This window comes from Oryctolagus cuniculus, chromosome 6, assembly GCF_051225735.1.
Source record: "Oryctolagus cuniculus isolate XC-2025 breed Fujian yellow rabbit chromosome 6, ASM5122573v1, whole genome shotgun sequence".
Classification (NCBI taxonomy): domain Eukaryota; kingdom Metazoa; phylum Chordata; class Mammalia; order Lagomorpha; family Leporidae; genus Oryctolagus; species Oryctolagus cuniculus.
Genome location: NC_142872.1, coordinates 76,859,205 through 76,886,426, shown reverse-complemented (window position 1 = coordinate 76,886,426; position 27,222 = coordinate 76,859,205). Strand labels below are relative to the sequence as shown.

The 27,222-nt window shown below is 42.8% G+C and overlaps 1 protein-coding gene across 3 annotated transcripts in view; it reads left to right on the top strand.

The window, feature by feature from the left end:
• Positions 1–27,222, top strand: part of PXDNL (peroxidasin like) — a 516,369-nt gene that overhangs the window by 15,904 nt on the left and 473,243 nt on the right. The gene's annotated exons all lie outside the window — the stretch shown is intronic.

The window sequence follows — 27,222 nt, the reverse complement described above, 5'->3', positions numbered from 1 at the left end:
GAGTTACAGAGAGAGCTAGAGACAGAGAGAAAGAGAAAGAGGGGGAAAGAGAGAGGTCTTCCATCTGCTGATCACAGCAGCCAGAGCTGGGCCAATCTGAAGCCAGGAGCCAGGAGCTTCATCCAGGAATCCCATGTGAGCGGCAGGGGCCCAAGGACTTGGGACATCCTCTGCTGCTTTCCTAGGCACATCAGCAGGGCGCTGGATCAGAAGTGGAACAGCTGGGACTCGAACCACTGCCCATATGAGATGCCAGCACTTTAACCTGCTGCAGCATAGTGCCAGCCCCTATTTCTATGTTTCTACTCCTGGTTTCTTCACTTTATGCCCAAGATGGAGTGATCATTGTCTCTTCCACTCTGAAGGCTGTTCCAGGAACAACCCAGTGGTGACCAATGCATCTGCCTCTCCTCCCCAACAAAGAACTTTCCTTCCCAGCCACACATTCTGGGGGAGGATATTGTCATTCCTAGCTCCAGCAGAGCAATATTTCCTGGTCCTCAAACTCATTAGCCAATTTACACACATTTATTATTAATAATTGTCATATCATTCAGAATAATAATGACATCCTATTTTATTCCTTTGAATTAAGCTTTCAAATGTGCCTGCCCTCAAGAATTAGCTGATGAACCATGCTGTTAATTTCATTCAAGTCCTTTGTTGGTGCAAACAGCCAGCCTTATATTGTTGATAATAAAGCCCAAATAGTAGCTTCTGGAGTTAGAGGGGGAGCAAGCTTTACAAAATGTGAAGTGCAGTCATGAAGTGCATATGAGAAGCAGCTTCTTCCATCTCAAATATTTTATACTTCTAAGGATTGTGATGATGAGCCAGGATTTCTGGAGGTCATTTACCTGGAAGAAATGTGCAATCACTGATATTGTCTCGGTTCTTTATATATAATCTTGTGACCCTAGAAACATTGCCTTCTTAGGCAATATAAGTATTTCAATAAGCAGTGTTTGGTGCATCAGGTGAGTTGTCACTTGGGGTATCGTTGTTACATAATAGAGTGCCTGGGTTTGAGCCCCAGCTCTGCTCTCCATTCCAGTTTCTTGCTGATGTGCACCCTGGGAGGCAGCAGATGATGGCTCATGTACTTAGGTGTCTTCCACCCATGTGGGAAAACTGGATAGTTTCTGGTTTCTGGCTTTGGCTTGGCCCAATCTTTGCTGTTGCAGGCATTTGGGAAATTAACCAGTGAATGGCAGATCTTGTCTGCCTGCCTGTCTCTGCATGTTTCAAATAAATAAAATAAATAATAAAATAATTATTTCAATAAATGAAATAGATATGCACACATTTTTATATTTAAATATATTTAATTTTCATAGTAGTATAATTTTTCCTAATAAAAAGAGGGATTAAATGAATCACTTTGTTCTTCAATTGTTTTAGGTATTAGCATATTATTTATATTTTTCATGATCATCCTACATTGTGAAATTTACAGCGACACTGTGAAGGGAAGCTGTGTAGAATGATGATTTCTAACTATAGAGTAAAAAGTCTTTGCCTCCTAATAAGTGTACCTCTGATGAATGAGCATGCTGTTTATCGTGTGTTCAGGCATTTCTTTGTCTTTTATTACAAGATGCAAATTGCATTTGTTCCGTGTAATGTTGATGCAATTAGGAGCGACACCATGTAAAAGAGATGGAGGATGCTAAGATTGACTATAATAAGAGGAGTACATCAACGAGGCTCTCTGACTGTCATATTTTCTATTTAATGTTTATGAACTGTTGAAAGCCCTAAGGTTATTTTGCTCCTTACAATGATTCTACATTGCCCTTATAACAAATGTGAACAAAGCCCACAGAATCTATGAATGAGATTCTAGGATGAGTATATTATGCTGATCTGGTTAAGAATTCACAAAAACAATAAAAAAGCACGATTTGTCAAGGGGAAATAATTAGATTTTGACTGGTAGCATATGCAATTTTGTTCCTTGATAGTTTTACAAGGATTTTTCACACATTAACAAATATGAAAGTGATGTCTCATTGAAATGTCTTCTCAAGTGCCAACAGAGAAAGTAAAATTCTTTATCAAATATGTCCACTTCTTGCTAGAAAAATGGAGAGCCTTTTAAAGTTTTTTGTTTCATCAGACTTTACAATTTGCTAAACTAAGAGAATGTTGAGCAGAGATTTCTGGATACTTGTATCATTCCTATTCTATCAACAGATGCATGCTAACTTCCATTTATTTTACAGTTTTTTTTTTTTTTTGAGAGACAGTAAAGTTAATCACAGTCTGTATCTTCCATCTTTACTTTGAAATTTCAAGAATTTAGCTTCTAAATCTAAGAAATATCATGTGAGCACCATTGATTTAAAATATTTCCATTTCGGGGCCTGCACTGTGGAGTAGCAGGTAAAGCCACCACCTGCAGTGCCGGCATCCCATACGGGTGCCGATTCAAGTCCTAGCTACTCCACTTCCAATCCAGCTCTCTGCTATGGCCTGGGAAAGCAATGGAAGATGGCCCAGGTACTTGGTCCCCTGCGTCCATGTGGGAGACTGGGAAGAAGCTCCTGGCTCTTGGCTTTGGATCTGTATAGCTCCAGCTGTTGTGGCCATTTGGAGAATGAACCAGTGGATGAAAGATCTCTCTCCCTCTGCCTCTGCCTCTCTGTAACTGACTTTCAAATGAATAAATAAATCTTTTTTTTAAAAAAACTTCCATTCCTTTTGACCAATTCCTTTCCATTGAGATTACTTCTAGCCTTACCAAACACACCAAGAGTCGTTTCATGGTTTCAGATACAGTAGAAACTCATCTATCGGATTATTAGTTCAAAATTCCTATTCCCTATGGAATTTCTCTCTGCTGCATACTAGAAATACCAGTATTTCTATATGGTTTAGTTTTAAAAAGGCATGCATAGGTAACATTGGAATTCAAAGTACCCTATGTTGTCTCGTGGCTCCTGGAGTGACCTCTGCCCAGTTTTACAGGGATGTGAACGCTCTGAAGTCCAGGCAAAGCATCCAGCTACGATAAACTCTTCAATTGCTGTTGTCTGTTTCTACCCTGAGGACATCTATTCTGAACTACTTCATTCTCTGTTAGGAAGGTCATTAAGTGTTACTGGACTCAGCAACATGCAGAAGTTTCTTCCACACTGTGCAGGAGTTATGAGCATATCAGCCTGTGCATACATCATGGTGAGCATTACAAAGCACTTCTCATCCTCATGCTAGGAGTATGTACAGCTGCGTGATACCTACTAGGTCTGGGGCACCAACTCCTTATGGCTCAAGAATTCTTGGCAAATGAAACCGGAGTCAAATTTCAATTGATCTCCTACAGATCTATACTAATTTTAAATCTGTCCTGATTCTGTTGACCCAAGTAGAAACTGTACCCATAATTAGGCAACACTGAATTTCTCAGCTTAAATTTCTGGATATTGTTTATTGTCTGAACTATCAGCAGATCCAAATGAGCTGTACTTGTTCTTTAAGTCAATTTGCTTTATTAATATTTAATCTCTGATGGTCCTGCTTCTTAAATTGAGTACAGAGGGAGTGCTCAGTAGGGAAATTCTCTGACATATGCAGCCCACTCAGAAGATACTAAAGTAAGTTTTCTATCTACAAGCTACATTTTCTGGAGTAAGGTTGTGTGAACTCCAGAAAGTTGTTGTTGAGTGATCTTGGCTACATCATATGCAGCAAATCTTGAAGAAGTTGGCTAGAAGCTGTGCCTCCTAGACTGAAATTCTTTCCTTTATTTAACATGCTGTAAAAGAGTGAGCATATGTTAGACAGCTTATTTGGTGTAACTCAATAAATATGATAAGAGATTGAGAAGCATCTGTCAATATTCTTGTGTGGGACAATTTATTCAACAAATATTTGGTCAGTGAGTACTCTGAGCTCTGCCTTGCAGTAAGAACAAGAGGGCAGAACATGAATAAATTCCATAAGAAGCTGAAGACTGAGATCAAGCCTACCAAAGCGTGTGTGAGTCCTGTGAAAGAAGGAAGATAACAGGAGAAACCCTTTATCCAGGTACAGGAACCCCAAAAGCATGTGGGAAAATGGAATTAAAAGATAAAAATAAAACAATTTTGGGGCCGGCACTGTGGCCTAGTGGGTAAAGCTGCTGCCTGCAGCACTGGCATCCCATATGGGTGCCAGTTCAAATCCCGGCTGCTCTACTTCCAATCCAGCTCTCTGCTATGGCCTGGGAAAGCAGTAGAAGATGGCTCAAGTCTTTGGGCCCCTGCACCCATGTGGGAGACCCTGAAGAATCTTCTGGCTCCTGGCTTTGAGGCCATTTGGGGAGTGAACTAGCAGATGGAAGACTTTCTCTCTGCCTCTCTGTATCTCTGCCTTTCAAATATAAATAAATATTTAAAAAAATAAATAAAACAATGTAAATGTTATCTCTCGACATAACTCCACCAAATTCAATATATTTTTGTATGTAATGGTGGCAGCCATTTAGTCTACGTTAAGGAACTGAAGGTCTTGAGAACTTAGCCATGTCAGTGCAGCCTATCTTACATTATTAACAGAAGAAAACTGGATGTCCTTGAAAGATTTTTTTCATGTCAAGAAGCAAAAAGAAGTCAGAAGGAGCCAAATAGGGACTCTAAGGTGGATGCCTAATGATTTCACATGAAAATACTCACAAAATTGGCCTTGTTTGATAAGAGGAATGAGCAGGATTGTCGTGGTGGGGAAGGACTTTCTGGTGCAGCTTTTCTGAGCATTTTTTCTACTAACGTCTTGACAAACTTTCTCAAAATACTCACTTATTAGGCACATGCCATTGTTTGGCTCTCCAGAAAAGCAACATACAAAATGCTTTGAGCAGCTCAAAAACTGTTGCCATGACCTTTGCTTTTGACCCATCTGCTCTTGCCTTGACTGTACCTCTTCCATCTCTTGGTAGCCCTTGCTTTGATTGTGCTTTGTCTTCAGGATCATACTGATAAAGTCTTATTTTATCTCCTGTTACAAGGAAAAGCTTCATGATCTTGATCACTTGTTTAAAATTTCTTCTGAAACATTGTTCTAGTCTATAGCTGATCTGGGTGCAATAGTTTCAGCATCCATCAAATAGGAAGTTTTCTCCACGTTATTTGGTTTTTAAAGATTTATTTATTTATTTGAAAGGCAGAGATACAGAGAGGGTGGTGGGGGAAGAGAGAGAGAGAGAAAGAGTGAGAGAGAGAGAGAGAGAAAGGGAGAGGAGAGATCTTCCATTCACTAGTTCACTCCCCAAATGGCTATAATGGCTGAGGCTGAACTAGGCCAAAACCAGGAGCTAGGAGCTTCTTCCAGGTCTCCATGTGGGTGCAGGTTCCCAAGCACTTGGGCTGTCTTCTGCTGCTTTCCCAGGCACATTAACAGAGAGCTGGATTAGAAGCAAAGCAGCCAGGACTCGAACCGGCGCCCAGATGGAATGCTGGAGCTGCAGGCAGAGGCTTAACACACTATACCAAGCACCGACCCCTCCACCTTAATTTTTAAGATAGAATTGTGGCTGGCGCCGCGACTCACTAGGCTAATCCTCCGCCTGCGGCACCGGCACCCCAGGTTCTAATCCCGGTTGGGGCACCAGATTCTGTCCCGGTTGCTCCTCTTCCAGTCCAGCTCTCTGCTGTGGCCCGGGAAGGCAGTGGAGGATGGCCCAAGTGCTTGGGCCCCTGCACCCGCATGGGAGACCAGGAGGAAGCACCTGGCTCCTGCCTTCGGATCGGCCATAGCGGCCATTTGGGGAGTGAACCAATGGAAAAAGGAAGACCTTTCTCTCTGTCTCTCTCACTGTCTAACTCTGCCTGTAAAAAAAAAAAAAAAAAAAAAAAAAAAGAATTGTGTAACCTGGGGGCTTGTGTTTAAGCTGCAGCTTTTTTTTTTTAACTTTTATTTAATAAATATAAATTTCCAAAGTACAACTTTCGGATTATAGCAGTTTTTCCCCCCATAACCTCCCTCCCACCCGCAACCATCCCATGTCCCACTCCCTCTCCAATCCCATTCACATCAAGATTCATTTTCAGTTATCTTTATATACAGAAGATCAATTTAGTATATACTGAGTAAAGATTTCAACAGTTTGCACCCACACAGAAACACAAAGTATAAAGTACTGTTTGAATACTGTTATACCATTAATTCACATAGTACAACACATTAAGGACAGAGATCCTACTTTTGATGCCAGCATCCCACATGGGAATGTTGGTTCAAGTCCTGGCTGCTCCGCTTCTGATCTAGCTTCCTGCTAATGTGCCTGGAAAGGGCACAGAAAATGACCCAAGTTGTTGGGTCCTTGCCACCCACATGGGAAAGCCAAAAGGAATTCCTGGCTTTTGGCTTCATATTAGCCCTATTGTGGTCATTTGGAGATTGAACCAAGAGATGGAAGATCTCACTCTCTGTCTCTGTCCCTAACTTTAAACAACAAATAAAATCAAACAAACAAACAAACAAAAGCATAAACTGAATCCAATGAGATGTCTATGGCATTGACTAGTGTTTCGATTGTTAACAGTTGACCCTCTTCAATTAGGGAATAAATAAGATTAACATTTTCCTTGCAAATTGATGTGATGATCTGCCAGTATGGCTTCATATTCAACATCACCCTGTACCTGAAAGGCCACCACAAAATACACCAAACACCAGAGTAAGGGAAAAGGATTATTGTCGGGTGGGGGAAACCCGACAGGCTGCCTACCTGTGCATGAGAGAACAGCAGGCTGTACTGGGAGAACAGGTGTTATATATAAGAAAGTGGGAGCAGCAAATCCCGTTAGAGTTGGGGTGGAGCTCACGTTTGTGGTTGGGCCATTTGGTTACCAGACTTCTAGTAAGCCAGGCTGGCCTTAGGATAGAAGCTTATTGTATAAGATGGCGACAGGGTTGGAGCCCAAGATGGCATCTGGGGCTTAAGATGGCACCCCAGATAAGATGGCACCATTTTACTAACATTATCCTCTTTTAAAATTTTTTAAAATTTATTTTATTTTATTTAGATTTATTTATTTATTTGAGAATTAGAGTTACAGACCATGAGAGGGAGAGACAGAGGGAGGGGTGTTCCATCAGCTGGTTCACTCCTCAAGTGGCCTCAACAGTGGAGCTGGGCTGATCTGAACCCAGGATCAAGAAGTTCTTCCAGGTCTCCCATGTGGGTGCAGGAGCCCAAGGACTTGGGCCATCTTCCACTGCTTTCCCAGGCTATTAGCAGGGAGTGGATCTCAAGTGGAGGAGCTGGGACTCAAAGCCATACCCAAATGGGATGCAGATGCTGCAGGCAGAGGCTTAACTTGTTATGCCAAAGTGCTGGCCCCCATCCTGCATCTTCCTAAAATGAGTTAGCGATTTGTAAACTGCTGATTTATTTGGCATGTTGTCCCTATAAACTTTTCATAATTTCACCATTCTCCCACCCAAACTTCACCATCAACTTCATGTTTGTTCTTGCTTTGATTTTAACACTATTTATCTTGCTATGAGAAGGGGTCTTTGCAAATTGATGTCTTAATCCTTCATAGTGCATAAAACTAGGTCTTGTTCAGACATGTTATAATAAGTTAGAATGAATTTATTTTGGTGCAATATTTTTTCATAATATGCATTTTCCATGAATTTTTTGAAGATCCCATATATGTCAGGGCATGGAAGATTTCTCTTTGTTAGAGACTTTGAAAAATGGTGACTAATTCTTTGTCCCTTTTGCTGTTGCTATGGATGCTGTGACTCCTTTAACCACTGAAGTAAGGGGCAAGCCTGAGGGGTCCTTGCAGGCCAGGGAGCTCAGCTCATTCTTAGAACATTTACTCTAGGACTCTGAGCTCCTTGTGGGAGTCCAACCCCCTGAGGCCATGGGTTGGTACTCCTATTACCTGTAGGGTCAATCTTTCTGTCTTCTCATCTGAGACCCCAGACACCAGTGAGTAGAGGCAAGCCCATCCTGCTGTATTCTGCCTGAATCCCTGACCCGCACATCATGGTTTCATGGTTAGTGACGCAGCAGCAGATAACTGGAACACATTTCCTGAGGAGGTGACACTAAGGATGCACTGGCAGTATCCGAGGGAGTAGAGAGTAGTAGTTGGTGTGAGCAGAAGCAGCCTTGGCAAAGGCTTGCAGTGAGACAAGTCTCCATACACCTGATTCCTGTTCCGATGTGGCTATTTTTCTTTTTCTGGAATGGATTATGACGTCAGGAGATAATATCTAAAAATGGAGATCTACTAACAAGGAACAATGATCTTTTGAGCCCATATGAGTAACAGTCAGAGGTAGCCTGTGCCTTGTATGACTACCCTTTTTCCTTTGGCAACATACAAGGCACTTCAAAAATTCATGGATGAATGAATTAATTGATTCTTTATATTTTCTGTGAGCATTATTTTTTAACATTTATTTTATTATTTATTTGAAAGAGTTACAGAGAAAGATAGAGCCAGAGAGAGAGAGAGGTCTTCCATTCTGCTGGTTCACTCCCCAAGTGACCGCAATGGTCAGAGCTGAGCTGATCTGAAGCCAGGAGCCAGAAGCTTCTTCCAGGTCTCCCACGTGGGTTCAGGGGCCCAAGGAGGGCCATCTTCTACTGCTTTCCCAGGCCATAGCAGAGAGCTGGAATGGAAGAGGAGCAGTCGGGACTCAAACTCATCCCATATGGGATGCTGGCACTGCAGGCTGGGGCTTTTCCTGCTGTGCCACAGTGCCAGCCCCTCTGAGCTTTTAAATACCTCTCATACTTTCCCTGTGATAAATGGGTATGTACAGATTCTTCTAGAAATGTTTGTTGACCTGAGATCCTTGGCATGATGTGCATTTACTCATGTTGTTGGGTGTCTGAGGATTTTTCTTCAGAAACTTCATGTTATTTTCATTTTGATGGCATTCTGAACTATCTATATCAGCAACCCTCAAGCTTTTATGTGCATGTCACTCACTGGAGGAGCTTGTTATAACATATTCTGATTCATAGGTCTTTGAAGGGCCAGCAAATCTGCATTTCTGACAAGCTCTCTGGAACAGTGTCATGAGTCTTCACACAACACTTGAAAGGCAAGGGTCAAGATGCCACCTTCCACCCTACAACTGTTTAGTGATATCACTGCTCGCCTTGTATGTGTGGGAGAGAGACCGCTGGTGATCCAAGTTGTGCTGCTCTCATTGCCACAGATAGAAGGATTGAGATAGCCATTATCTCCATGCCATCAGTGCTCCTTCTCTCTGCTCAAGTTTCATTTCTGCTGTCTTGGCCTGAGTTTTTGGAGCATGTGGCTTTCATGGTGATGGACATGTTGTCACTGATGGTGCCAGATTCCATCCACCCAATCCCCTATGACTATACTCTGCTTTGCCACCTCCATCACACGTGCTATCATTCATTTCCTTGCTAAGCTGCTCAGGGAAGTAGCAGTTCCCTCTGTGACACCCCCTGTCAGGTTGTTGCAGCTGTCCCTTGCTCATAGTCTGCTTGGAGGACACATAGACACTGGTATACTGTGTGGGAAGAGGAAGACCTGCTTGAATTACATACAGCTTGTGTGCTGATAATAAACTATGAGCCCACAAACATTAAATATGAACCTTTATCCAAGCCTTTATCTTTATTTATTTTTTAAAATTTCCTTTGCTTTTCATTACAAGCAGGAAGAGTCTTTAGGAGACAGGTCAGAGCCAGGTCTGGGTGGCACCCCTGAGATGGAAAAAAAGTCGAGATCCAGTGCAAACCAGTCTGCAACAGGAAAGTTCTTAGGGTGTCAGTTTTTCATGCTTTAAAATCTCAAAACTGTAAATAGCAAAATGCAGTGTGTTCTTTAGAAAGTAAAAGAGCATACTGTTGGAAAAGAAGACTTGCAAGAACTGAATCATAAATAAAATATAGCTTCTGGCAGCAATTGGAATGCCAAAAAGAAGACATAAGAGCTATTTTAAGAATTATCATTATCTTCCATTTTAAAGTGAAGGCGTGGGAGACTGCAAAGCAGAGAACAAGCTGGATTTTGAGGTCTCGCCTGCTTGAGTTTGGATCTCGGCTCTTCCACTTCCAACCCTATCATCTTGGGCCAGATGATACTCCACGTCCTGGAGTTTATTCCCCCTGTATTAATAGCAGCCACCATGCAAAAGCTGTGAGTGTGAAACATACACAATGAACATGAAATCCTTGGTGAGCCTGTAATGCATGAGGACCACTCAGTCAGAAAATTGTTGTGATTTCTTTTTCATGTGGATAGAGGAGTGATGAAGAGACTCAGGATGTTACATGGCAATGTGATAGGATGATTCCAGAAGGCAAGAGTGGACCTGAGGGACATAGTTGGCCACTGTGGAGATGTTGAAGAGTAGCCCTGTATTGCCCTCCAAATATCACCACTTACACTAGTTCATGATAGTGAAAAATTCTTGTGAAAGAACAGCAGATCAGACTGGTTTTGCATATTTATTAATTTATTGATAAAATATTAAATGAGCTTGTGAGCATTTGCTAAGTATCTATAGCTTTCACCTCTGGCTCTTTATTTCTTTCTCTTTTTTTTAAGTTAATATTTACCTGTTTGAAAGGCAGAGTGACAGAGAGAGGGAGAGATATAGAGAGTAAGAGAGAGTGAGCAAGAGAGAGAAAGAGAGAGACCTGCCATTCACTCATCCACTCCACAAATGGCTGCAACAGTCAATGCTGGGCCATGCTGAAGCCAGTAGCCAGGAACTCCATGCTGATCTCCCATATGACTGTCAGAGTCCCAAGTCCTTGGGCCATTTTTCACTGCCTTCTTAAGAGCGACAGTGTGGAGCTGGATTGGAAGTGGAATGGTTAGGGATCAAACCAGTACCCCAGTATGGGCGTGTCATGGGATGTCATAGCTTAACCTGTTGTGCCACTGTTGCAGGTAAAACAGCAGCAAAGAAAGGCTACTTCAGTTCTTTGTCCCACATGAAAGAAGAATTTCCACATGGACAAAGCAGTGAGCAAAGAAAGATTTATTTAAGTCACAAACCTCCAGCTGTAGTAGCCAGGAGAGGACTCCAAGAGAGGCAGACCCAAGAAACTGACTGGTCCAGTATTTTAAGTGCAATTTTGTTGGTGGAGGGGGGGCAAAAGAGAGAGAGAGAGAGAGAGAGAGAGAGAGAGAGAAGCTAGAACAGCAGCTAACAGTCAAAGGGCAGGGACAAATCCCATCAAAAGGCCAGATTTGTAATCCTATCTGTCCTATCTATCTTGCTCAAGATAAAACAAAAAAGCCATCAGAAGGATGGGATTAGCACTTTCATCTTGCTAAAGGTAGCTTTTGGGGGGGAAGGAAGCATTTTGCACCATCTTAAAGAGATTTCTCTTTTCCTCAATCTGATTGGGACTGACCCAACTGCCTATTAATCACTGTCACAACCACCACGTTGTGCTTCTGGCTCTATAATTCTGTTCTTTTTGTTTTCCCCATATACATCAAGAAATGATTTCAGTGTATGTGAGCTGAACTTGTGAAGTCTGTGAATTTGGTACTTTTGAAATTTGCAGTAAAAAAAGTCAATCCATAGAAACTTGAGAATTGGATATGAACTTGTACAATTTTACCTCTTCTTTCTGTTAATGGTTGGCAACATTTTGCTGAGAATTATTGTATCCCAAATGCCATTCTAAGCACTTGACATGTATTAATATTTAGCTCTCCCCACAAAGTCATAGGCTAGATAATAGCATTATTACTGCTTCGGAAATGGGGAAACGATCTCAGAGAGGTTCCGTGCCTTGCCCACAGTCACCCTGCTGTGTAAATGCTGGAAAATTGGAACTTATTTTCTCACTGTAGGAGCAAGCAGTGATATTTAACAGAAGTTTTAGAGACTAGCATCTCAGATGAGGGTCTTCAAAAGGTTCATAGAAAGTGTATTGTTATGAAAACACTGTGAAGTTTTCAAAATCTTTTTGCACCAAAATAAACTTATCTTTTAATTGCATTTCCATAAACTTTTTGAAATACCTTTGTGTCTATTAGGTTGGCATGTAGCTATAAAACATCACATAGGAACCGAGTAGTTAATGCATTTTACTTTATATTGCTTTATTTTCATGTGAAATTGTTAAAAGTTTGAATCATGACTTAAATAAATATGTGGTGAAATGTCTTATTGTGAATAGTGAGGTTGCTAGCTGTAAGGTGTGAAGTGGCTGAACGTTGTGGATTATGTAGGTCTATATTTATTTGGGTTCATCTAATCAACAATATTAAAACCATAACAAAGTAAACATGAGTTTTAAAGAAAGATTCATACTCTTATAAGATGGTAAAGATGATACTATGGAGGAATTTTGCAAAAGGTGTCAAGCTAATTGCAGTAGAAAAGAAAGATGAGACTCAATTCTGATTACAATCAGGGTACCTGGGCTCCCAGTCATGGAGTGAGTGAAGGGTCAGCACGTGGAAAATTACCGAGGACAGACATCAAGGGGAGGGGATTCTTCTAAATGGACTTGACGTGATTCTTGCTGAGAGCAGGCCAGGGTGACAGTAAGGCTAGGGGCTGTGGTTAAACGGCCTTCGCAGGATTCTTAGTACCGCTGGATGAGGTAGGCCAAACATGAAGCCAGAGGATGAGGCTCAGGGGAGCCTGATTTATGTTTAGTCAGTGAAAGAGTCTTTGTCAGAAAGACACCAATGAGAAATGTGTTGCCCATGGACTTGAGAACTGGATTGTCTTATTCAGTTGAATAGTACAATGGAGAAGTATGTTCAGTCAATTTTTGGTATTTTTCTGGGTTGATTAATTCCATGGTAAGGCTAATAATACTAGAACCACTCATTTTCTATTGAGCTTTTTCTCGATGGAGGAAATACAATTTTATTAGCTTTGTTTTCACTTTTAAACTGCTGAGTCTTTCATTTTAGTAATCAGATCAGCTTGTGAATTTGCAAGAATGGCCTTTGTGGATGGGTAGATATTAATTAGTAAGCAAGCTACCTAAGCAAGTAACTATTGTATAAACATATGTTCAGTGTAATTAATGCAAGAACCAAACCCATAAAAGGCTATATTATTCTATGTGCATATTTAGTTTTGGAAGGAAGAAAGTTGCTCTGAAACCAATGATTCAGCAGCCTCTTGCTTAGGTCAATTCTATGCAAAGTTGAATTTCATAATGACATAAAATATATTGTGGAGTTTATTCTAATATGTAAAAATGTATTATGATATTAAATGAATTTTCTTGACATTTTATATAAACTTGGGCCATCTTTCACTGCTTTCCTAGGCCATAGCAGAGAGCTCGATTGGAAGAGGAGCAGCTGAGCCGGCGCTGCAGCTCACTAGGCTAATCCTCTGCCTTGCGGCGCCAGCACACCGGGTTCTAGTCCTGGTCGGAGCATCGGATTCTGTCCCGGTTGCCCCTCTTGCAGGCCAGCTCTCTGCTGTGGCCAGGGAGTGCAGTGGAGGATGGCCCAAGTGCTTGGGCCCTGCACCCCATGGGAGACCAGGAAAAGCACCTGGCTCCTGCCATCGGATCAGCGCGGTGCGCCGGCTGCAGCGGCGGCCATTGGAGGGTGAACCAACGGCAAAAGGAAGACCTTTCTCTCTGTCTCTCTCTCTCACTGTCTACTCTGCCTGTCAAAAAATAAAAATAAAAAAAAAAAAAAAAGGAAGAGGAGCAGCCGGGACTAGAACTGGTACCCATATGGGATGCCGGCGCTTCAGACCAAGGTGTTAACCCGCTGCGCCACAGCGCCGGCCCCAATCCCAGCTTTCTGCTAATACAGATCCAGGCTACATCCTGTCTTTGAAGTTCTAGAAATTCTAGAACCTCTTTGTGTTGCTGCAAATGTTAAAGGAAACGAGTGTAGCTTACCTAGAACCACCACAGGCACAAGAGTGTGCATTAAATGTAGTGTCTAATTCCTTTGACTCTGATTGGTTCTGTGGCGATGCTAACATTGGTCAGACCTGCCTGTCACGTGACAGGGACATGCCAGCAACCACAAGTCCCACAGTCAATCTCTAGCTCTTCCTACGGGCCTCCCATCACTCAGCGTTCACACAGCCCAGAGTTCCTAGATTGCTCCAGGCTGAAGGCAAAGTAAGATCAGTTCCCCAGCTGTATTCCTCAGCTTACCTCTGCTCTGAGCTCATCCTTGCAGGGGTTCCTGGAGCCCTCATGGCTGATCTTGGCCTCTCCACCTGGGTGACACCCACAGCAGCAGCAGCTCTACCCTGTCCCCTGCCTCTGTCCCTACTCCCAGGTCACTCAAATCTGCAGAAGCTTCCTTTGTTCCAAACCCTGCCACTCACCCTTCATGTTGCTAGCAGAAATTTCTTCCGCAAAAGGCAAATCTGATCCTTGAAAAATCTGTGATGTTGTCTGACCCCACATGACTTCCCCAGAAAAGCATGGGCGCCAGCTACTTACATCCAGCCAGGATAGGGGGAAGGCAGGGGGCCTGGCAGTACTCAGGCACCTGGGAAGTGCACTTTGCTTTCCTCTTCTCTGTGTGCACACCCTCCCCTTTGGTGTCTTCTGAATCTCGTTGCCAGCTCACCTCCTGGCTCACAATCCTGCTACACCACTGCCCAGCTCTGTGACGCTTTCCAGTCTCTGACAGGCAGCACTGAATTGCCCTGCACTTGTCTCTATTTCTCAACTTCTGTCTCTGTCTCTCTCTGTCCCTCTCTTTCTCCATCTCTGTCTTTCACTCTTCGGCATGCAAGGACTGCCCTCAAAGTGAGTGACACATGTGCAGAATCTTCTTCCTTAACCGTGCCCAGGGGTACTGGGAGGGTCCCAGGTTTGGATATCTGTCGCTCCCCGTCTTCGTGGAGGAACGACACAGGACCCTGCGCTGTTCTTTCGTCTGCTCGGCCCTTCCTGGGTTTGCTGCTGGTTCTTCCCGGGTTGGCTACCGTCCCTTCCACCTCCGTGGAAGGGCGGTTCCCCCTGCCACATTCCCCACTTCCGCGGGGGAGCGGCACACCGCCGGCCGGCTCTCTCGGGGGCTGCACAGGTGTTCCCCTTAGATGTTCCCCTTAGATGTTCCCTGGTGCATGCCGTCTCTCTCCTCCTTTATAGTCCTCCCCCGCCAATCCCAACTCCGCTGCCCACACGCCGAGCACGCTGCTCTCCCCCAATCAGGAGCAAGTCCTACAGTTTATTGGCTGAACTGGAGGCAGCTGGGTAGAAGCTGTTTTCTCCTCTCCCAGCGCCATATTGTGGGAGAGCAGATGCATAGAATAAGTCTTAATTCCAGTAACTCAGTCCAGTCCGGGTTGCTCCCCACAGATATCTGCAGGCCTTGCAAGGATGGCAGTGGATAAAGTTGACCATGTCAGTATTCATTATGGGTATGGCTGCTCTTCTCACAGATTACAAACTCTTGGTGTGATGAGAACAGTGTATTCTTTAGAATTATTCCAGTTCAATGCCTGTCATCCAGAGGATTCTGCAGTCTTTGTTTCCCAGGCTTGGCCGTGGCCGACTGCTGGGGAAGGGCCTTGTATGTCTGCAGTGCTTCCTCTCAATGCTCTCTGCGGCACTGAGGTTTATCAGGAGCACAGAGTGTTTCTGGTGTCACTTGGTGGCTTTGGCTGGACATCTTTTTATTTCAGACACATTTTTGAAAACAGAACAGAACACCCATGGTTTAAAAGCGCTCTTTAGTTGGGCTGTTGTTTTTGGATTGCAGAGGCGGGACTGAGAGGAGCCTACTATCGAACATGTTGTCACAGTCATCAGTATTCCAAGATCCCATGGCTGCCGCCACTGTTGTCCACGTCTGAGACGGCTGGCGGGACAAGCACTTTGCTTCAGTGGGAAGATGGCATGAGGTGCAGCAGTGGTTACTGTCTTGCTCGTGTCTGGCAGTCACCTGCCAAAGTTCTGTCTACCGCCGAGGGCCTGTGTGACACAGCTCACTGTCCCAAGGCATCTGGAAATGTTTCTTCTCTCTTTAACATTTTCATTCTGTCCACTTTAATTTTCTAGAAAGAGATCTGTCTCCCCAAAGATAGAAGGTTGTTTTGTCAGGTTTTGAAATGTGGTGTGATCACCTCGATCTTCAATTAAAAGCAGTAGTTTACATGGCAGAGCCGGCTGAGGGCCTGCTTTGTTCTCAACAAGAGACAAGACAGGACAGGAGGCACAGAGAGGGTCACATCAAGATTGCTGCCTCCTGGGTTCAGGGACTGCTGGGAAGAATGGTCAGGCACACTCTGCAGTAGGCAAAAAGCCCAGAGGAAGAACTCCTGCAGAGTGGAAGACAGGACACCTGGGCCCTGTGCTGAGCTAAACTGTGCCCCTGGAGCCTCTGTTCCTATTTTGTAGTATTAGCTCCAAGACATCTTGCTACTAGCTGGTGGTTGAAAGCCTTTTCTTTTCTTTCTTTTTTTTTTTTTTTTTAAGATTTATGTATTTATTTGAAAGAGCTATAGAGAAAGATGGAGAGACAGAGAGAGAAAAAGATCTTCCATTTGCTGGTTCACTTTCCAGATGGCCACAACATCCAGGATGAGCCAGGCAGAAGCAAGAAGCAAGGAACTTCATCCAGGTCTCCCATGTGGGTGGCAGGGGCCCAAACACTTGAGCTATCTTCTGCTGCTTTTCCCAGGTGCATTAACAGGGAACTGAGCTGGAAGTGGAGCAGCTGGAACCCAAACTGGTGTCCATATTAGCAGGTGGCAGCTTAGCCTGCTGGATCACAATGCCTGCCCCTTTCATGCCTATTATTAAGCACTGAAACATATATCGCAGGATGAGGAGGCATCGTGGAGGAAGCAAGTATGACCACATTCATGAAGGCTCAAAGTTCCTGGATAATCGGAGAGAAGGGCTTCACGCCAGTGTCTTCAAGACTACCCAAAGAATGAGCTTTGGATCTGGGAAGGCAGCTCCAGATATCAAATAACCTGAGCCAGGATACAGTCTGCTGGGTGACAAAGCCAGAGGTGGGCTGTTGGCCAAAGGACAGTCCCATTGTGAACTGGATGAACATCCAGACAGGCACAGAGCTAGCACAGGGCTTTTAAGTCATCAACATTTTCTGATGCTTGAGCTGCATGTTGGAGCAATAACATGTGTCAATCAGTTTTCTTAGAGTGGGCGTAAGATTGGCTAAGTGTCCTCATCTGCTCCCGAGCCTCGAGTCCTAATTCCAAGGAGCAGTTGATGAACTCCTAGGCACACATTAAATTATACAAAAATGTTTGGTGGAATGAATGAATGAATGAGGTTTGATGTGTTTCAGCTAGGAAGTCATTCCACAGTTCCTCCTGTTGCCAGTGATGTGCATTCTTATTCACTCTGTTTTAGCCTGATTTTTAATGCAGATATCTATAGAGTGGTGCTGGCGGCTGGATGTGCTGCAGTTCCTGTGGTGCTCATGTGAGTGAGTGTGTGTGCACACATCCACATATGCAAGGAACCCAGGGTAGTACTCAGAGCTCCTTTTTCTTTTCTCTACTAAATTTGCCATGGCTTGTTTTACATGCTGAGAAAGCTATTCCAGTCCTGCATCAGCATAATTATCAGAAAATTCAGAACTTGGTTTTTAATGACATTGGGAATTTTCTCATGACTTCTCTTTTTTCCCAGAAGTTGAAATTACATATAAACTTGACCACAATGAAGTTAACTTCTTGAAATTCATTTACTCCCAACATAGCAGAAAGGTCACCAATTTGATATGAAACTGAGATTCTTATAAAGACTCAATTATCAGCTAGCTGTGTGACCTTGAACAAGTCAGTTAAATTCTCTTGGTCAGGTGATGCACTCTTGGAATGGCAGGATAAGTACTTCCAAAAAATCCATTTTTCATAAAAGCAACAAGAACACTGGGAAAAACTAGAAAAATAACTCCTTTTCCCCAGAATTCTGAAAAAAATGTTGCTTACAATCCAAGTAGCATTTATGCAAACCAAATGACTGAATCTTAGTAAGAATGGGGAGTTTCATGGTATTTTAACTTGCCGTATTCCTTTCTATTCCTCCCCAGCTCCACAATAGCTTTTTTTTTTTTTTTTTTTTTTTGACAGGCAGAGTGGACAGTAAGAGAGAGAGACAGAGAGAGAAAGGTCTTCCTTTGCCGTTGGTTCACCCTCCAATGGCCGCCGCTGCAGCCGGCGCACCGCGCTGATCCGATGGCAGGAGCCAGGAGCCAGGTGCTTTTCCTGGTCTCCCATGGGGTGCAGGGCCCAAGCACCTGGGCCATCCTCCACTGCACTCCCTGGCCATAGCAGAGAGCTGGCCTGGAAGAGGGGCAACGGGGACAGAATCCGGCGCCCCAACCGGGACTAGAACCCGGTGTGCCGGCGCCGCAAGGTGGAGGATTAGCCTATTGAGCCACGGCGCCGGCCCACAATAGCTTTAAAAAAATCAGAAAATAAAAATGTATTTATTCAAGAGGCAGAGAGAGAAAGACAGAGCTCTGGTCCAGTGGATCATTCCTCAAATTCCCACCATAGCCAGGACTGGGCTTGGCTGAAACTTGAAGCTGGCAACACATTCCACTTATCCCACACGGGTGCCAGGGAACCAAGTACTTGAGCCTTTACTGCCTCCTCCCAGAGGGCACATTAGCAAGAAGCCAGAACTGGGAGCAGAGCCTGTACTTGAACTCACGTACTGTGTTATGGGATGTGGGCATAGTGCTTTTATCAGTAGGCCAAATGCTTGCCCACCAATAGCCTTTTTTAAGGATGAATGCTATTTCACTATGTGTATGTGCCACAATTTATTTATCCATTTACCCATCGACAGACACCAAGTTTGGTTCCATATGTTGGCTATTGTGAACAGTGTACAATGAACATAGGAATGCAGGTATCTCTTTCTTGTGGTGATTTAATTTCCTTTGGATGTGGACCACAGACTGAGTCTCTCATGAAGCAGACCATCCACACCCCTTATTATGTGTCCTAAGAGCTGCCCCTGGGGAGGGAGGCCTGGGTGGAAGATCTGCTGCAGCTTGCATGCGGCTTTGGACACAGAGAGGGAAAAGTGCTTCACCAAGCATGCACTGTCACTCTACCTGCTATGAAGAGCTCATGTCAGCCCACCCAACCAGCTTTCCCAAATTCCCTTACCTCAGATAGGTAAATAAATACATAAGATTTTTACAAAAGGAAACCAACGGCCTCCTTGCCATGGTAACTGTGAAAACCAGAGCTTAGAGAACACTGAGAGGGATGAACATGTTTGATGATTCTAAAAAAAGACCAGTCATTGTCCCTATTTGATCTTCCTGGAAATTCCCTGGAAAATCCGCATTTGCTGGTTTTCTGTTTACTTGATTTGTCCCAGAGCCAGCTCAGTGAGGAAAGAATTGTCTGCAGGTCATTGTTGAAAGCAAGCCTCAGCAATTGCTTCACATCAAAGCTTCCCACGGCAGTGACACCTGTTGGGTCAACAGAGGTGGGTGATCAGAAAATCTGAAAAGGAAAATTTGGGAGGAAGATGTCCGTAACCAGCTTGGAAAAGCTCTGATGTATTCCAGGGCATTCAGAAGGCCACAGGCTTGTGCAGGAAAGGTTTGAAAGGATCATTTACATGTGATTTTGAGGCCCTGCAAAACAGGAAGGGAAGGCTAAGGCATGGCCATAAACCACTGGGACACAGTTTGCTTCAAGACCAGTGTCTGTTATGTCCTGGAGGACATAATCCTGAGTGCCATGATTCTGATGTTGACCCCAAGGAACCAAAGGCCCTGCCCTGATTTGGATAGTAGTTTGGGTGTTGAATGTCCCCTAAAAGGCAAGGTGTTAAGTGCCTGGTGCCCCAAGTGTTATGTTAATGGTAAAAAGAGTGTGGAAACTTAACTCAGGGTGTTTGGGGTGGCGCCTTTGGGATAATTGGATTGACTGAGTCATTAGAGTCAAGTCCCATGATTAAATCCTTTTGGCTTTATAAGAAGGTATACACAGACATAGGCAGGATCCCCGTCTCTCGCCATGAGATGCTCTGCACCACCTGGGGACTCTGACGCTAAGAATCACAGTCATTGAAGACAAACCACCGCGGCCACCTGATCTTGGACTTCAACCCCCAAACTGTGATCTGACTGAATCTCTTCTCCTTAAAAAATTAGTTGCCATGAATATTTCAATGAAAACTTGACTAATGCAATCTCTAAAGTCTAAAACTCCAAAAATCCCAGTGCTGAAAGAATAAAATTACAAGTGTTGAAATCTACAAAGCCAAAACTGTGAAAACTGCAGTTTCTACTGAAAAAAGAGGCTATGTAAGAGGCATTGATAACCGAATTCCGAGCAAGGGATTAGAACATAAGAAATCTGCTCTGCCGACTTCTTCATTGTATAGCACTTCTGCTCCTCCCTACACTGTGCCATGCATACTGCCAAAACATACCCATCATCAGAGAATAAAAAGGATGCAGCAAACTCAATGGCCTTCTGAATCAAAGTCACTGATATAGAGCCTCCTCCATGTTACAAACACATTAAGGGGTGAGCTACTCTGGGGTAGGCACTGAGTAGAACAATAGATTTACCACTAAGCTAACATAGAAAAACCAGCATATGCTTTGCTTTGGCCAATGGATGGCATTTTCAAATATTTTTCTCCTATTTTTTTAAATGAAAATATAAAATCCATGCCCCATTTGGATCTGAGAAACCTAGGAAAAGTGAAGTACTTTATAAGTGCGTATCTGAAGGTTCAGTGGATTTTGCAGAAATCAATGGATTTCAGCTGAATTCATAAACCATAACAATAGATTTGGAGTTAAATGTAATCAAGTCTTGTAAATTTTTTTTCTTTTTTAAGATTTATTTATTTATTTGAAAGGTAGAGTTATAAAGAGAAGGACACACACACACAAACACACACACATGCACAGATCTTCCATTTGCTGGTTCTTTCTGCAAATAGCTGCAAGACTCAGTGCTAGCCTAGGCTGAAGCCAGGAGCCTGGAACTCCATCTGGGTCTCCCATGTGGGTGGCAGGTGCTCCAGTACCTTGGTCATCTTCAGCTGATTTCCCAAGCCCATGAACAGTGAGCTGGATAGGAAGTGCAGCACCTGGGACTTGAACCTAAAGGCTCATATTGAATGCAGGAGTTGTAGGGGATGGTGTAACTCACTGCGCCACACCACCAGCCCAGCAAAAGTGAATTTCAAGGTGTTACCAATAAACTTTGTTTTCTTAGGGAGCCCCACGCTCTGGGCAGAAGATTCACAAGTGCAATGGGCACATAATACAGAAACAATGAAAAATCCAGTTTAAAAATGCATCTTGCTTGCATTGACTTTCCTTCCAGATGATGAGATTCCAATAGTTTTTAATGAATTAAAGATGCATTTGCCTGAAGAAGCCAAAGAAGTTTCTGAGTGGATAGAAAATTATGATGTGCGTGTCAGGATAAGACACATAATGGTGTTACTGTGTAATCACCAGTGTTATTCCCACCAAACATGTGGAACATATTTCTGTAGAGCCAAAACAACACAGAACTGTGGCACAGAAGAGAGACAAGCTTAGTATAAAATATGCATATTGGTGCCTTCTGAATCACAGTAGAATTTCTACAAGATTGGTGTCAAGTACAATGAATATGAACATATTCTCTGAGAACAGCATACTCTGAAAGAAAAAAAAAAACAGCAGCTATTGCTGTGATGCAAGAATCCAAGATACCATTAATGACTATGAAAGCTGGCCAGCTCTCTCTCTCTTTTTATCTGCTTTTTAAAAATTTATTTGTTTATTTGCATGTGTTTCATAAATAGAACATTAGGAACATGGTAATTCTTCCCACTATACCCACCCTCCCATCCACTCTCCCACCCTTCCTCCTCTTCCCTCTCCTGTTCCTTGTCCTGTTTATCACTAAGATCTATTTTCAAGTAACCTTTTTTTTAACTTTTTATACAGAGGATTAACTCTATTCTGGGTAAATAGTTCAATGCTTAGTATGAGAAAGAAAAAGAAAAAGAGAGAAAGAGAAAAAGAAAGAAAGAAAAGAGAAACAACAAACTGTTCCTCAACAGTCCAGACAAGGGCTGTTCAAAGTCGTTGCCTCTCAAAGGTGATTTTGCTTTTTTTTTTTTGTTCCTTCCTCTTTCTCCCTCCTTCCTTCCCCTTCTTTCCTTTTGAAGCTCAATTATCTTTAAAGAAGAACCCAAGAATGATACATCTTTTTTGAGCTCTTAGACATAACTATAACTTTTGAGACACAAAAATATCCTCCAGTTAATACACTAAAAGGAAGTGACTCTTTTTTTAAAAATTTTTTATTTGACAGGTAGAGTTACAGACAGTGAGAGAGAGAGACAGAGAGAAAGGTCTTCCTTCTGTTGGTTCACCCCTCAAATGGCCGCTACGGCTTGAGCTACACCAATCAGAAGCCAGGAGCCAGGTGCTTCCTCCTGGTCTCCCATGCAGGTTCAGGGGCCCAAGCACTTGGGCCATCTTCCGCTGCCTTCCTGGGCCACAGCAGAGAGCTAGACTGAAAGAGGAGCAACCTTAGGCCGGCGCTGCAGTTCAATAGGCTAATCCTCTGCCTGTGGTGCCAGCACACCTGGTTCTAGTCCTGGTCGGGGCGCCGGATTCTATCCCGGTTGCCCCTCTTCCAGGCCAGCTCTCTGCTGTGGCCAGGGAGTGCAGTGGAAGATGGCCCAAGTCCTTGGGCCCTGCACCTGCATGGGAGACCAGGAGAGGCACCTGGCTCCTGGCTTCAGATCAGTGCAGTGCGCCGGCTGCAGCGGCCATTGGAGGGTGAACCAATGGTAAAGGAAGACCTTTCTCCCTGTCTCTTTCTCTCTCACTGTCCACTCTGCCTGTCAAAATAAATAAATAAATAAATAAATAAATAAATAAGAAAGAGGAGCAACCGGGACTAGAATCTGGTGCTCATATGGGATGCTGGCGTTGCAGGTGGAGGATTAGCCAAGTAAGCCACAGTGCTGGCCCCAGGAAGTGATTCTTGAGAACAAGTTTTACTGTTAAGTCTCATGATACAACTCTTTGAGGACTGAAGTCCTGCACAGGAAGTTAGTGCACGGTGCCTCTTGTTATTTATTTAACAATTAACACTCTTGTGTATGATGTCAGTAATCACCCAAAGCTCTTGACATGACCTGCCTAGGCTATGGAAGCATTTGGGATCCACTAACTTGACAAGGCCATAAGCAAAGTAGAAGTTCTCTTCTCCCTTCAGAGAAAAGTACATCCTTCTTTGGTGGCCACTTCTTTCCACTGGGATCTCACCCACAGAGGTCCTTTATGTAGAACATTTTTTGCCACAGTGTCTTGACTTTCCATGCCTGAAGTGCTCCCCTGGGCTTTTCAGCCAGACTAGAATACCTTACAGGCTGATTTTGAGGTCAGAGTGATTGTCATTTTATGAGTCTGCTGTATGCACTGCTTCCCAAGTTGCAGCATTCACTCCTTTTTAATTCTATTATTTTACCAAACATTTAGTCCTATTTATATGATCACTTTAACACTTGATCCTATCCATATGGTCACTTTTCCACTTAATCCTATCCATATGATGTCTATAACACTTAAACTGCTATTTTTATCAGCCACCTTAAGGGAATTTGGGGTCCCATGACAAGTTTTTGAACTGTACCCCTAGAAATAAGTCCATAGTAATGTATGCAGAACTATACTACTTTGCAGTTACAAACTTCACACATTTCACAATTACAAATTTAGGATCTTGGTGATTCTTCCCATTGTGCCCAACCTCCCACTCCCACTCCCACCCCCTTCCTTATTCTCATGCTTATTTTTCCTAAGATCTATTTTCAATTAACTTTATATATATATGATTAACTCTATGTTAAGTAAATAGCTAAACAATTAGTATAAAAAGATAAGGACAATATGATAAAGGAAAAGGAAAGAAAGGAAACAAAACAAAACAAAAAAGCTGTTCCTTCAGTCAAGAGAAGGACTGTTTGGCCAGCTATCTGTGATACACTTTCTCATGTGTCAAATCTCCTTACTAGTTTTGTTTTTTCTTTTTTCTAGTTTTTAACTATTTAAAATTCTTTGCTTTTTTGGTATATTTATTTATTTATTTATTGAAAGGCAAAATTATAGGCTGCAGGAGAAAGAGGGAGTCAGAGAGACAGAAGAGAGAGATCTTTCATTCTTTGGTTCTCTTACCAAATGGCCACAATGACTCAGGCTGGGCCAGGCTGAAGGAAATGCATCTGGTTCACCATATAGGTGGTGGGATCCCAAGTACTTGGGCCATTTTCCACTGCTTCACCAGATGTGTTAGTAGGGAGCTGGATGGGAAGTGGGGCAGCCGGGACTTGAACTGGTGCAAAAATGGCAGCATCTCAGGTAGCAGTTTAACCTACTGTGCCACAGTGGTGGCCCCTGGAATTATTTTATGTTTTACAGTTTATTTGCTATGCTATGTAATTCATTTAATCACTTCTAGTAATAGAGGTATAAATTGTGTAAAAACTTTTAGAGAGTGCTAATTCATTTTATGCGTTTTTTGGTTGCAAATTTGACTGTGAAATTATCACAGTGTTGGCTTTGTGTGCAAGCACTGTGCATGAGCATAAAAAAAAGTGAGACCTCAATAAATGAAGAAGTGTCTTTTGGTACATTTGTAGTTCTGGAAGATAAAATTTCTCAGGATCTTAGCTCTTTTGGTGACTGCCTGAGGGGTGGTGACCTGTCATGGTATTTTATAGATCTTCTCAAAAGACTTAGGTTGCTAATCACAGTATTTTTCTGACTACAGCTATAAATCTAGGTGCAAACAATTAGTGATAAGTGCTAGCATATATCACTTGTGGCCTATTTATTTATTAATGTGATTTGTCTACTTGTAACTATTAGAGCTGTATGTCTGTCACAGATACACCTTCCAAAAATGTATGTTTTATTGTTTATTTTATTGTGTTAAGTGGCCCATAAAGTGTTCTGTTGTGTTTTTGTGTTTTTTTTTCCCAGATAAATATCCTTTAAAATGTAATTAGTTATTTTTTAAAGGAATTTTAAATTACTTTTTCAGTCATATTTTCAGGATTTTGAACTTTTGGATTTTAGATTGTTAGGGATTTTGATCTTTTGGAATTTCAACATTTAGGATTACAGTGTATGGAATTGTGTCTTTGGGGACTATGGACCAACCTGAAGACCCCTAACAAACACGTATGCACACCCAACGTGTAGATTTACTCTTTCAAGGCATTTAAGGAAATATCTGTTAACTCATTAACTAATCATGGTTATATAACTGTGCAGAAACTTCAGTGGTCTCATACAACAAAGAATATGGACTTTACAAAATCAGTCCAGGAAAATTCACTAAACAAGCAAATAACAACAAAACCAGGGAGTTGTTCTGACTTCCAGAACTGCCATGTTGCATTATGTTACATATTTAGTTTTCAAAAATAGTGAGTGGGAAGCAGGGGGGAAGGAAATAGAAAAAGAGGAGGGAAGGAAGGAGGGAAAGGCAAGAAGCAGGGAATTATGGCTCATCTCAAGGGAACAAGGAACAATCAACAGAAACCATCTATGAGAGCTCAGATGTTGGACTTAGTAGATAAAGACTTCAAATCAGCTATCATAAATATGTTCAAAGAACTAAAGGAAGCCAAGCCTAAAGAATTACAGGGTAGGCATGGGTGTTGTGGTGCCAGTTTAAAGTTATTATTTGGGAGGGTGGCTTTGAGGCATAGCAGGTAAAGTCACCACTTGTGATACTTGCATCTCATATGGTACCAGTTTCTCTCCCAGCTCCTTCACTTCCAATCCAGCTCCCTGCTAATGTCCTGAGAAAGGAGTGGGAGGTGTTTGGACCCATGTTTCCCGTGTGGGATACCTGGATGAACTTCCTGGTTCCTGGCTTCGGCCTGGCTCAACTCTGGCCATTGTGGCCATCTGGGGAATGAACCAGCGTTGGAAGATCTCTATCTCTGTCTCTCCTCTCTCTCTCTCTCTCTCTCTCTCTCTCTGTAACTATGACTTTCAAATAAGTAAAATAATTCTTTAAAAAATGATAAAATTGCTGATGGGATGCCCTCATTCCATATCAGAGTACTTGGGTTTGAGTTCTGGCTCTGCTTCTGATTCGACTTCCTGCTAATGTGCACTCTGGGAAGCAGCATGTAGTGGCTCAGTACTTGGATCAGTACCTGCCACCCACATAAGAGACCCAAAAAGTGCTCTGGGCTCCTGGCTTCAGCTTGGCCAGCCTTGGTTGTTGGGGGAATTTGGGGAAGTGAACCAACAACAAATGGAAAATTTCTTTCCTCCCTCCCTCCCTCCCTCTCTCCCTCCCTCCCTCCCTTTTCTCTCTCTTTCTTCCTTCCTTTTCCCTTCCTTCCTTCCTTCCTTCCTTCCTTCCTTCCTTCCTTCCTTCCTTCCTCTCTCTCTCTTCTCTTTCTTATTCTTTATTTTTTAATTTGCTTTCTTCTTTCTTTGTTTCTTTCTTTTTCTGTTGCTCTACCTTTCAAATAAATAAAAACAAATAAAACTTAAAGAACAAAAGGTAGAATAGGTTCATATCTTTAAAAAAAAGATTTATTTATTTGAAAGTCAGAGTGAGAGAGAGAGATAGAGAGAGAGGTCTTCCATCTGTTGGTTCACTCTCCAGATGGCTGCAACAGCCAGGGCTAGGTAGGTCTGAAGCCAGCCAGACTGAAACCTGCTGGACTGAAGTTAGGAGTCAGGAACCAGGAGCTTCTTCCCTGTCTTCCACATGGGAACAGGGGCCCAAGCACTTGGGGCATCCTGTAGTGCTTTCCCAGGCCATCAGCAGAGAGCTAGATTGGAAATGGAGTAGCTGGGAATGGAACAGGCACATGTATGGGAAGCCAACATCATAGGTGGCAGCTTTATCCATTACACCACAATGTTGGCCCAGTCCATTTTTTTTTTTAAAGAATTACAGGACAGTATATGAATAATGTCTTACCAAACAGATAACATTAGTAGAGGCATAAATTACTTAAAAGAACTAGATCAAATTTCTGGAATTGAAATATACAAAGATTGAAATGAAAAATTCATTAGAGGGGATGCATTTTTGAGCAGGCAGAATCAAGAATTAGTGAACTTGAAAGCCTCTGAATGGAAATTATCTAAATTATCTAATCTGAGAAGCAAATAAAAAAGAATGACAAGAAATGAACAGAGGCTAAAAGCTTTGTGGAATATCATCAGATAACATCATTCATAGCAACATACACATGATGGGAATTCTAAAAGGAGAGGAAGGAGAGAACAGAACAGAAAGAATATATAA